The following is an 8,786-nucleotide window of genomic DNA, read 5'->3' on the forward strand; positions in this document are numbered from 1 at the left end:
ACCCTGAGTGTGACTGAGGGTGGCTTCGCAACCTCCCAATCCGCCATGCTCTGTGCATGACAGGGGCTGGCGCCCCAACTCTCCAATCGACCCTGCTCTGAGCCCGACCAGGAGTTCCAGGGCAGGCACCTAGGGATTGGGCCTGCCCTCTGCCACCCAGGAGTGGGCCTAAGCCAGCAGGTCGTTATCTCCCGAGGGGTCCCAGACTGAGAGGGCACAAGTGGGACTGAGGGATATCCACGCCCCCCCTCCGCCAGTGCACAAATTTTTGTGCACCAGGCCTCTAGTCTATCTATAAAAAGCCTAATATGCAAATTGTCCCCATTGGAGTTCAAACTGGAGACTGATCACATCCCTATGACATGCACTGACCACCAGGGGGCGGCACAGAACGAAGGAAGGCCCCAGCTGGCAACCGGCAGCCGGGATCATTTTATTAAAATCTGCATTGTTGTTGCCCTAGCCAGTGGTCGGCAAACTGCAGCTCGTGAGCCACATGCGGCTCTTTGGCCCCTTGAGTGTGGTTCTTCCACAAAATACCACATGTGGGCGCACATGTACAGTGCGATTGAAACTTCGTGGCCCATGTGCAGAAGTCGGTATTTTGTGGAAGAGCCACACTCAAGGGACCAAAGAGCCGCATGTTGCTCGGGAGCCACAGTTTACCGACCACTGCCCTAGCCGGTTTGGCTCAGTGGATAGAGCATCAGCCTGTGGACCAAAGGGTCCTGAGTTAGATTCAGGTCAAAGACACGTACCTCAGTTGCAGGCTTCTCCCCTGCCCAGGCCCTGGTCAAGGCACATTCAGGACGTAACCAGTCAATGTGTTTCTCTCACACCAATATTTCTCTCTGCCTTTTCCTCTCTCATTCACTCTCTCTAAAAATCAATTGAAAAGTATCTTCGGGTGAGGATTAAAAAAAACAACACCTGCATTTTTGCAATAAAAACAATTGATTCAATATGCTTAAAAATTTGCTATAAATGAATGTACTAGTTCAACAAGCAATGTTCAAATTATCTTTTGGTATCAAATTGCTCCAGATGCTGCTATAAAATAACCTAGAATAGCAGTTAGAGCAGAGCGAAGAGATTTGCTCTGGACATGTTTTGCTGATCCCTTAGGCTAGTGAGAAGAGAACTGAAGATGCTGATACCAGAAAGAGCTACAAAGGTAAAAGGAAAAAAAAAGCTGCACTTGGGAGGTGGTGGCTCATGAGCCCCCTTGGTGTTTTAAAGACGTGTTAAGATGCATTTATAGGATTTTTTTCAGTTCCTGATTCAATGCTTAGCACCTTACCTACCACATATGGGAGTTGGGGGTTTTCTTCCAGCTGAAGCTCAGATACTCTCAAAAATGAAAGAAAATACTGTGGTGAAGATCACAGACTTACAATTAAATTTATACAGTATTTGGGTCCATGAACATATATGCAGTTAAAGTATATTATAACCCAGGAAACTGCCACACCTCAATTGCCCATATGATCTTAATGATCACAGCCATGCCATTGAAACAACCTTACATGGCTGCTGCATACGAGTAACTGCTCAATCTGTTTTTCGGGATCGGGAGGATCCTATGAGGTGTTTCAACCTGAGATCAAATTTTCCACCATGCACACTTATATTTATAGAAAGGAAACCATATATTTTCAGAACTGGAAAAACCTCAAGTAGAATGCTTACAAAGATTTATCATGTGATGTTGTTTCCAGCCCAGTGACTAATATGCCTTCCACAGTATGGCTTTGAAATCAGGCAGACCCGTGTTTCATAATTGGTTCCACTACTTGGCAACCATATTAGTTTGAAAAAAATGTCTCTAAGCCTCAACTCTTTCCTTTAAAAAATAAAGATAATATAGCCTACTTCTTGATTTAGAGATCAGAAAGAACATATGAAAGGCATCTCTCTGGTAAGTACTCAATGAAATCCACATTAACCAGGTTTTAAAACTATATTTTGATTTCCAAATGACTGATTGTCAAATAAACTTTGGCTTTATAACTTCTTATAAGTTTAGAAGTTGTCTATGAAGGTATTTAAAGCTGTTCACACTATTTCTATCTTCCTCCCTGCTTTTTCTTGTAAGAATTCTGGCATTTCCTTTGATATAGCCCTTTGTTGAGACTTCCATGTTATCTAGTACTGGAGGCCCGGTGCACGAAAATTTGTACCCTTGTGGGGGTACCTTAGCTGGCCTGCACCCTCCCGCAGTACGGGACCTCTTGGGGGATGTCCACTTTCTGGCTTAGGCCCACTCCCCGGGGGATTGGGTCTAAGCTGGCAGTCAGACATCCCTCTGGCAGCCTGGGAGCCCTCGGGGGATGTCCAACTGTGGCTTAAGCCCGAGGTCCTGTGTGGGAGCACACTGACCACCAGGGGGCAGACACTCAGCACAGGAGCTGCCCCCTGGTGGTCAGTGCACATCATAGTGACTGGCCATTCCTGATTGTTCCTCCATTAGGGTTCATTTGCATAGGACCCTTTTATTATATAGGACATTGAATTGCCATTTTTGTATGTCAAAAATGTTCAAATATTAATAATTACTCATTAGGGTCTTTTCCTTTCCCCCCTCACATTTCAACTTCAAGCACTGACTAATACAAAGGTTGGCATATCTCTACTCAAAAAATTATGAGGCAGATTTTCAATGCAAGATTATATTTGGGAGCTAAAGCTCACTGAAGAGGCATTTCAAAGAGCTGAACACATTTAGTTCCATAGGAGGAAGAGTTGACCCAACAGCAAACTCTAGGTTCAGAATCTAATCTTTATAGCTTTGAAATATGAATGGCATATACGATGTAGTAGATAATAGTAAGTTACAATCCATGGTTCTAACAGAAGGAGGCAAATACATTCACATGTTATCTCTAAGTCACCAACTAACACAAGTGTCACCATTTCTATAAAACATATTCCTCTCTTCTAGAACTGAGCTCTACAGTAAAGTTGCCTTTGCTCACTCAATATGTATGTATGGACAGATATGTAAATTAATCCAAATTATAATTTTTCTTATTTTTATTTTTTGAAAAACCATCAGATAAGAAAGATCAGCAAAGGAAAATATGAGCAATTAGCATAATACAGTGGGGCCTTGACTTATGAGTTTAATTCGTTCCAAGGCTGAGCTCATTAAGGAGCTCGTTAACTCAAATTACTCTATCAACTCAATGCAAAAAATCGGCCAAGAGACAGCTGGTATCTCAAAAAACTCATTAGTTGGGGCACTCGTAAGTCAAGGTCCCACTGTGTAGTGATTCAAGTGAAGTGTAATAAGAAACAAATTTTTAAATTTTTCTATTTAAGCAAAAATGTGGATAATTTCCATAAATAATGTGCTTTCTTTTTCTCCTTAAATTCTGATTGCCCCATACTCCTGGAATTTAAGGCTAAAATCTAAAGAAATTTAGCTGATTACATAATTGCTTAAGAGAACCAGCCCCTCTGACCACTTCTGAAGGCCTGCTCAGGATGTGCTGTGTAGGAGGAAGTGTTTCTTATGAAACCAGCACTCATTTAAAGACCTGGAACTACCACTAACAGTGATTATTGCATCATTTCTCTTACCACAGGTCACAAGATAATGTCAAATTTTATATAATCTATTTAAAAATTGATCGTAGGCTATAGTAAATTCTTAAATACAAATTCTATTTTTAAAGCTCCAAAATCATTCTTAGCCTAAAAGCAAATTCCACCCAAAGAGAAATTTTGATTAATTTTTTATTAAACTTGTTAAATTAAAAACAAGAGGGTGGCATTACAATTTCATAAGTAATTTCAAAATCTAGACTAATATCTTATTACAAATCTGTAAGTGGTATATGTAGTATAATAAAAAAGATAAGCAAAGGTTTGAAATTTATGAAAACTCATTATATTGTATCTTTTCTTGATTCTTCTCATATCTAATATAGATGATAATGAATATTTAAAGACTACAATTGCAAAGGCTACTCAAAGCCATTTGAGGGATGGCAATAAGTTGACTTACATTCAAGTATAGCACTAAAAACTAAAATAAACAGAAGAAAATGACTTCTTCTACAAATCTACTTTGTAACTATCTATATTAGTTTACACATCATGACATCAAATGTAAAAATAGTATCTGGCATGTAAATGACATTTATCCCAAATACTTACAGTTCACAAGTGAGCCCTAGAAACCCACATGGCAGTTGGCAGCAGGCAGAGATGCCATCTTGAAACTGTTGCCTTCGTAAAAGCAGCTGGGAGAAAGGGACAGTGATTCCACTCACAGAGCAGGCAGAGCAACCTGCATTTCAGAAAGCAGGGCCTGAAAGAGAGGGAGACGTAAAACTGAAGCAAAGCATCATTGATGTAATCACCTGTAAACTAGCATCACTGGAAGACTAGCAGAAGAGAAGATCTTTACTAAAACTAAATATCAGAGAATGTTAGTAGTAGGAAACCAGCAAAAACAAAAAAAAATGATCTAAATAAATTTTTTTCATAGACTTCATATACAGGGTAGGGCAAAAGTAGGCCTACAGTTATTCATATGAAAAATAATACAATCTATACAAATAATTGGGTCATATGCTAATTAGACCAGATGTCTTCCTGACTACCATCCGGACATCCTTCCTGACAAAGCCAGGTCTGGGTGAAGCTACCTGCCCTGTGGACCTGGGCGTCAGCACCTGCAGCTGCGGCCCGAGAGACAGAGAAGCCACTTATCTCATGGTCCCAGGTGCCTGTGGCTGCAGCCATCCCAGGCGAAACTGGCCCTGGTCCTGGGTGCCTGAGGCTGGCCAGAGGGAGGGAAGCCCGGGTCCCTTGTGCCTTCAGCCAGCTGGAGGAGGGAATCCTGGGTCCTGGGTGCGGGGCCAAGGTAGAGGCAGTTAGGGGCGATCAGGCCATCAGGGGAGCAGTTAGGGGCAATCAGGCAGGCAGGCAGAGGTGTTTAGGGGCAATCAGGCAGACAGGCGAGCAGTTAGGAGCCAGCAGTCCTGGATTGCGAGAGGCAGTCAGACATCCCCTGATTAGAGAGGGTGCAGGCTAGGCTGAGGGACAAACCTCCCCACCCCCCCCAATGCACAAATTTCGTGCCCCGGGCCTCTAGTAATTAATAAGTAACAACACAAAAATAAACTATGTTTCATGTACATACAACTGTAAACCTACTTTGCCCCAACCTGTACTCTTTTTTTTTAGTGGATACAGTGAAAAGGACATCAGAACATCGTCTTGTTTATTATAAATGTGTCTTTCAGCATTTGTTTGCATGGAAACCCTTATTGTAGCCTTTCTTCCCTTCAGTCTACAACACTCCAGCCACTTTTGGCCACAGTGGCCTCTACATTGCCCTACAAATGTCCACCCTTTCCTCCACCTTATTGCCAATCCTTTCACCTGTGCCCACTTCAAGGCTCAGTTCACGTATCATTTTTTTTCCAGAAATTCTTTTTGACTCTCCCAGTTGGAGTTAATCTCATAATATTATAGGCTATTGGGGTGGCCAAAGATCTTAGAGATCTTTCATTTCCTCGTCTTATAGCTAGCATTAGTTTACAATGCCTTTGTTTCTTTGGTCTGACACGGCACTTTTTAAAGCTGCCTTATCTTAATCAGAAATTTCTCAAGAAACTTACTGCTACTGAGATAATATATCGCTAACCATCTAACCTTTGAAACATTTACATAGAACAGTTGAAGCAGATGGAAAGAAATTAATTCCAACACACCATGTAACCTGGTTAATAGGTATCTAGTGTCGTGGTATTAGAGACACCTGGTTGGGAAAGATTAAAATATTAGGAAAAGAGTAAATGCTACTTAGAAAGTAGCTAATAAATTTTCTTTCAAACATACAGCATTTTAAATGACACCTAGTCAACAATAAAAATTCTTTTAAGAAAAGAATAAATTAATATTTTTCTAAAAGAATAGTGCATCTTCAATTCTTTGTATTGACCCCAGTACCTTCCCTCTCCCGAAAAGCGCGTTGTGCATCATTGCGTCTGTTCTGGTGGCTTTGCAGGCACGAGTTCAGGAAATTCCAGAGTGCAGTGTTGAGCAGTAAGACACCTTGTTCATATAAGTTTGCCTGTGCTCTCAAGAGACCTGGAGTCAGGAACTCAGACCCAGAGCTCCAGAGAGGAACTGCAGAGCCCCAGTGGAATTGCTCTTTTAACTCTCTTTCCTGGGGAATATTGAAATACTCCTTGTATTGTTAATGTCCCAGATAGTTTTCAGTTTCTTTTTTCCAAATAAAGGACAATTTATAATGATTTCATAGTCTCTTGGGTTCCACTCTAGGATGATAAGGTGCTGAAACTTCTGCATATTAAAAATACATAGAAATATATTGGCTGAATTAAATGTTGGCTGACATCCAAATGAGGAATAAGAGATTTCTGTTTGTACTTTGATTCCCAAATATAATGTGAATATTTTGTGATGGGAGGGGAGATGGGAGGGCTTTTTGCCTCAGTGATTTGTACCAGTTTGACTAAAATCCTTAGTTTTTTTAAAAAAGTGGAAACAAAAAGCCCAAGGGCCACAAATCTTAAAAATACTAGTTCAGTAATGACACTGATTGAGACAGAGAGCTGGGCTCTAGGCCTGCTTCCATAGTTAGCTGTATAATGCAGGACAACTTGCCGATTCCCCCAGGTTCATTTTCATCGTCGCTAACTTTCTGTACAATTCTGGGTGTGGAGTGGAGACATGACTGACTCTGGGAGACAAAAGCAGGATGAATGATGGAAGGCAGAGAGTCTATAGGAGGCGGGATCTTTCACTAGCAAACAAGGCAGGACCACTACACTCTGAAACCAAAAAGTGCCATGAAAAGGTACAGAGAAAATGAGCAGAACTTTACTGAGGGGCTGTTTGAATGACACTTTAAAGTACAAATAGAATTCTAATATAAGAAGAGAGAGAGAGAAAAAGAAACGTTATGGTCTACATAGGACTGCCAATTTTTTATTTCATCTGTAAGCACCAGCTCAAACAATCACAAACATCACAAACCACCATCACAAACATCATCATTCTGTAGAAAAGACAGTCATAAACTCCTTTCCAATAAATGTCAGCAGGCAACCTTACACCAAGCTATTTAGCTTTATTTTCTAAAGTCTTATATTAATGAATTGAGAGATAAATTTAATAAACATTGATTCAAAATAATTCTACTTTACAGTAAGGCTAAAATCTATTTTACTAATTTATTTTTTAAAAATATTTTTATTGACTTCGGACAGGAAGGGAGAGGGTGAGAGAGAAACATCAATGATGATAGAGAATCATTGATCAGCTACCTCCTGCATAGCCCCCTATCAGAGGCTGAGCCTGAAATCTGGGCATGTGCCCTGACCAGGAATCAAACCATAACCTCCTAATTCATTGGTCGATGCTCAAGCATTGAGCCACTCCAGCAAAGCGATTTTACTCATTTCTTAGTAATTGGTCTCAAAATAAAAACAAAAAGTCTTTATGTGTATGTGCATGTTTAAATTCCAAAACATAACCATTTCATTAAGAAAATTATTTAAAAAAGTACTCAATAGTATCCAATAAACCACATTAAGTCTCATAAAAGTATCTGGCTTTAATTTCTCTGTTCTTGAAAATTCTCTTTTTTCCATTTATTTTGCACTTGTAGTCTCTTTCACCATTTCAAAAAAGCTCTACTATTCCACCTCTACCCTACAAGCTGTAGGGAAGGGACTGATGGAAGGCAGTAGACAACATGTGCAGGCCCATGTGGGGGCAGCTAGGCAAGACTAGCACTTAAACTGACAGCTGAGTGATCACTGTTTAATTGTGATCTGTGCAATGGACTAAGGTCAAAGCAAATTTGGGGGCAATTATGTAAAGTTTTCCACAAAGAGAAAAAATTAATTCGTTCATTGAAATGTTGTAAATGAAGAAATTAAACAGAAAGTATTTTGGTGAAACAGTTTACTTAGATATGCAAAAACACATACACAAAACATATCCTATATAATAAAAGCCGAATATGCTAAGTGTCCGGTTGTCTGTTCAACCAATCAAAGCATAATATGCTAATGATATGCTAAGGCTGCTCAACCGCTCACTATGATGTGCACTGACCACCAGGAGGCAGACAGTCGACCAGATTACCAGTCACTATGACGTGCACTGACCACCAGGGGGCAGATGCTCTGACCAGTAGGTTAGCTTGCTTCTGGGGTCTGGCCGATTGGGACTGTGCAAGATGGGCCAGACATGCTCTGGAGCCCTCCCTGGCTGGCCAACCTCCTGAATCCCTCCCCAGCTCTGATCATGCACCAGTGGGGTCCCTCGGTTTGGCCTACACCCTCTCACAATATGGGTCCTCTTGGAGGATGTCGGAGAGCCAGTTTTGACCTGAACCTGCATCTATAATAATAAAAGTGTAATATGCTAATTAGACTGGACGTCCTTCCAGATGACCTTCCGGATGAAGCCGGGGCTGCAAGGGAAGCCTGGGTCCCTGGTCCCTAGAAAGGGATGCCAGTGTCGGCAGCCAGAGGAAGAAAGGCCTACTCTTGTATGAATTTCGTGCATCAGACCTCTAGTTTAATAATTTAAATCATCCAGTGGGTGATCACAGTTGAGTGCCCCATACTTTCAGAACTCCCAAGAGTGTCCTGAGTCTGGAGTGGAGACCGTGCAGGCCGGGCTGAGAGACAACTGTCCTGTGCATGAATTTCATGCACCAGGCCTCTAGTATATAAATAAAATTAAAAATTTATAAGGCAATATTTACCCTCAGTGCAAGTGATAAATTTAAG

The sequence above is a fragment of the Myotis davidii genome, unplaced genomic scaffold (assembly GCF_000327345.1).
Source record: "Myotis davidii unplaced genomic scaffold, ASM32734v1 scaffold147, whole genome shotgun sequence".
NCBI classification, from domain to species: Eukaryota; Metazoa; Chordata; class Mammalia; order Chiroptera; family Vespertilionidae; genus Myotis; species Myotis davidii.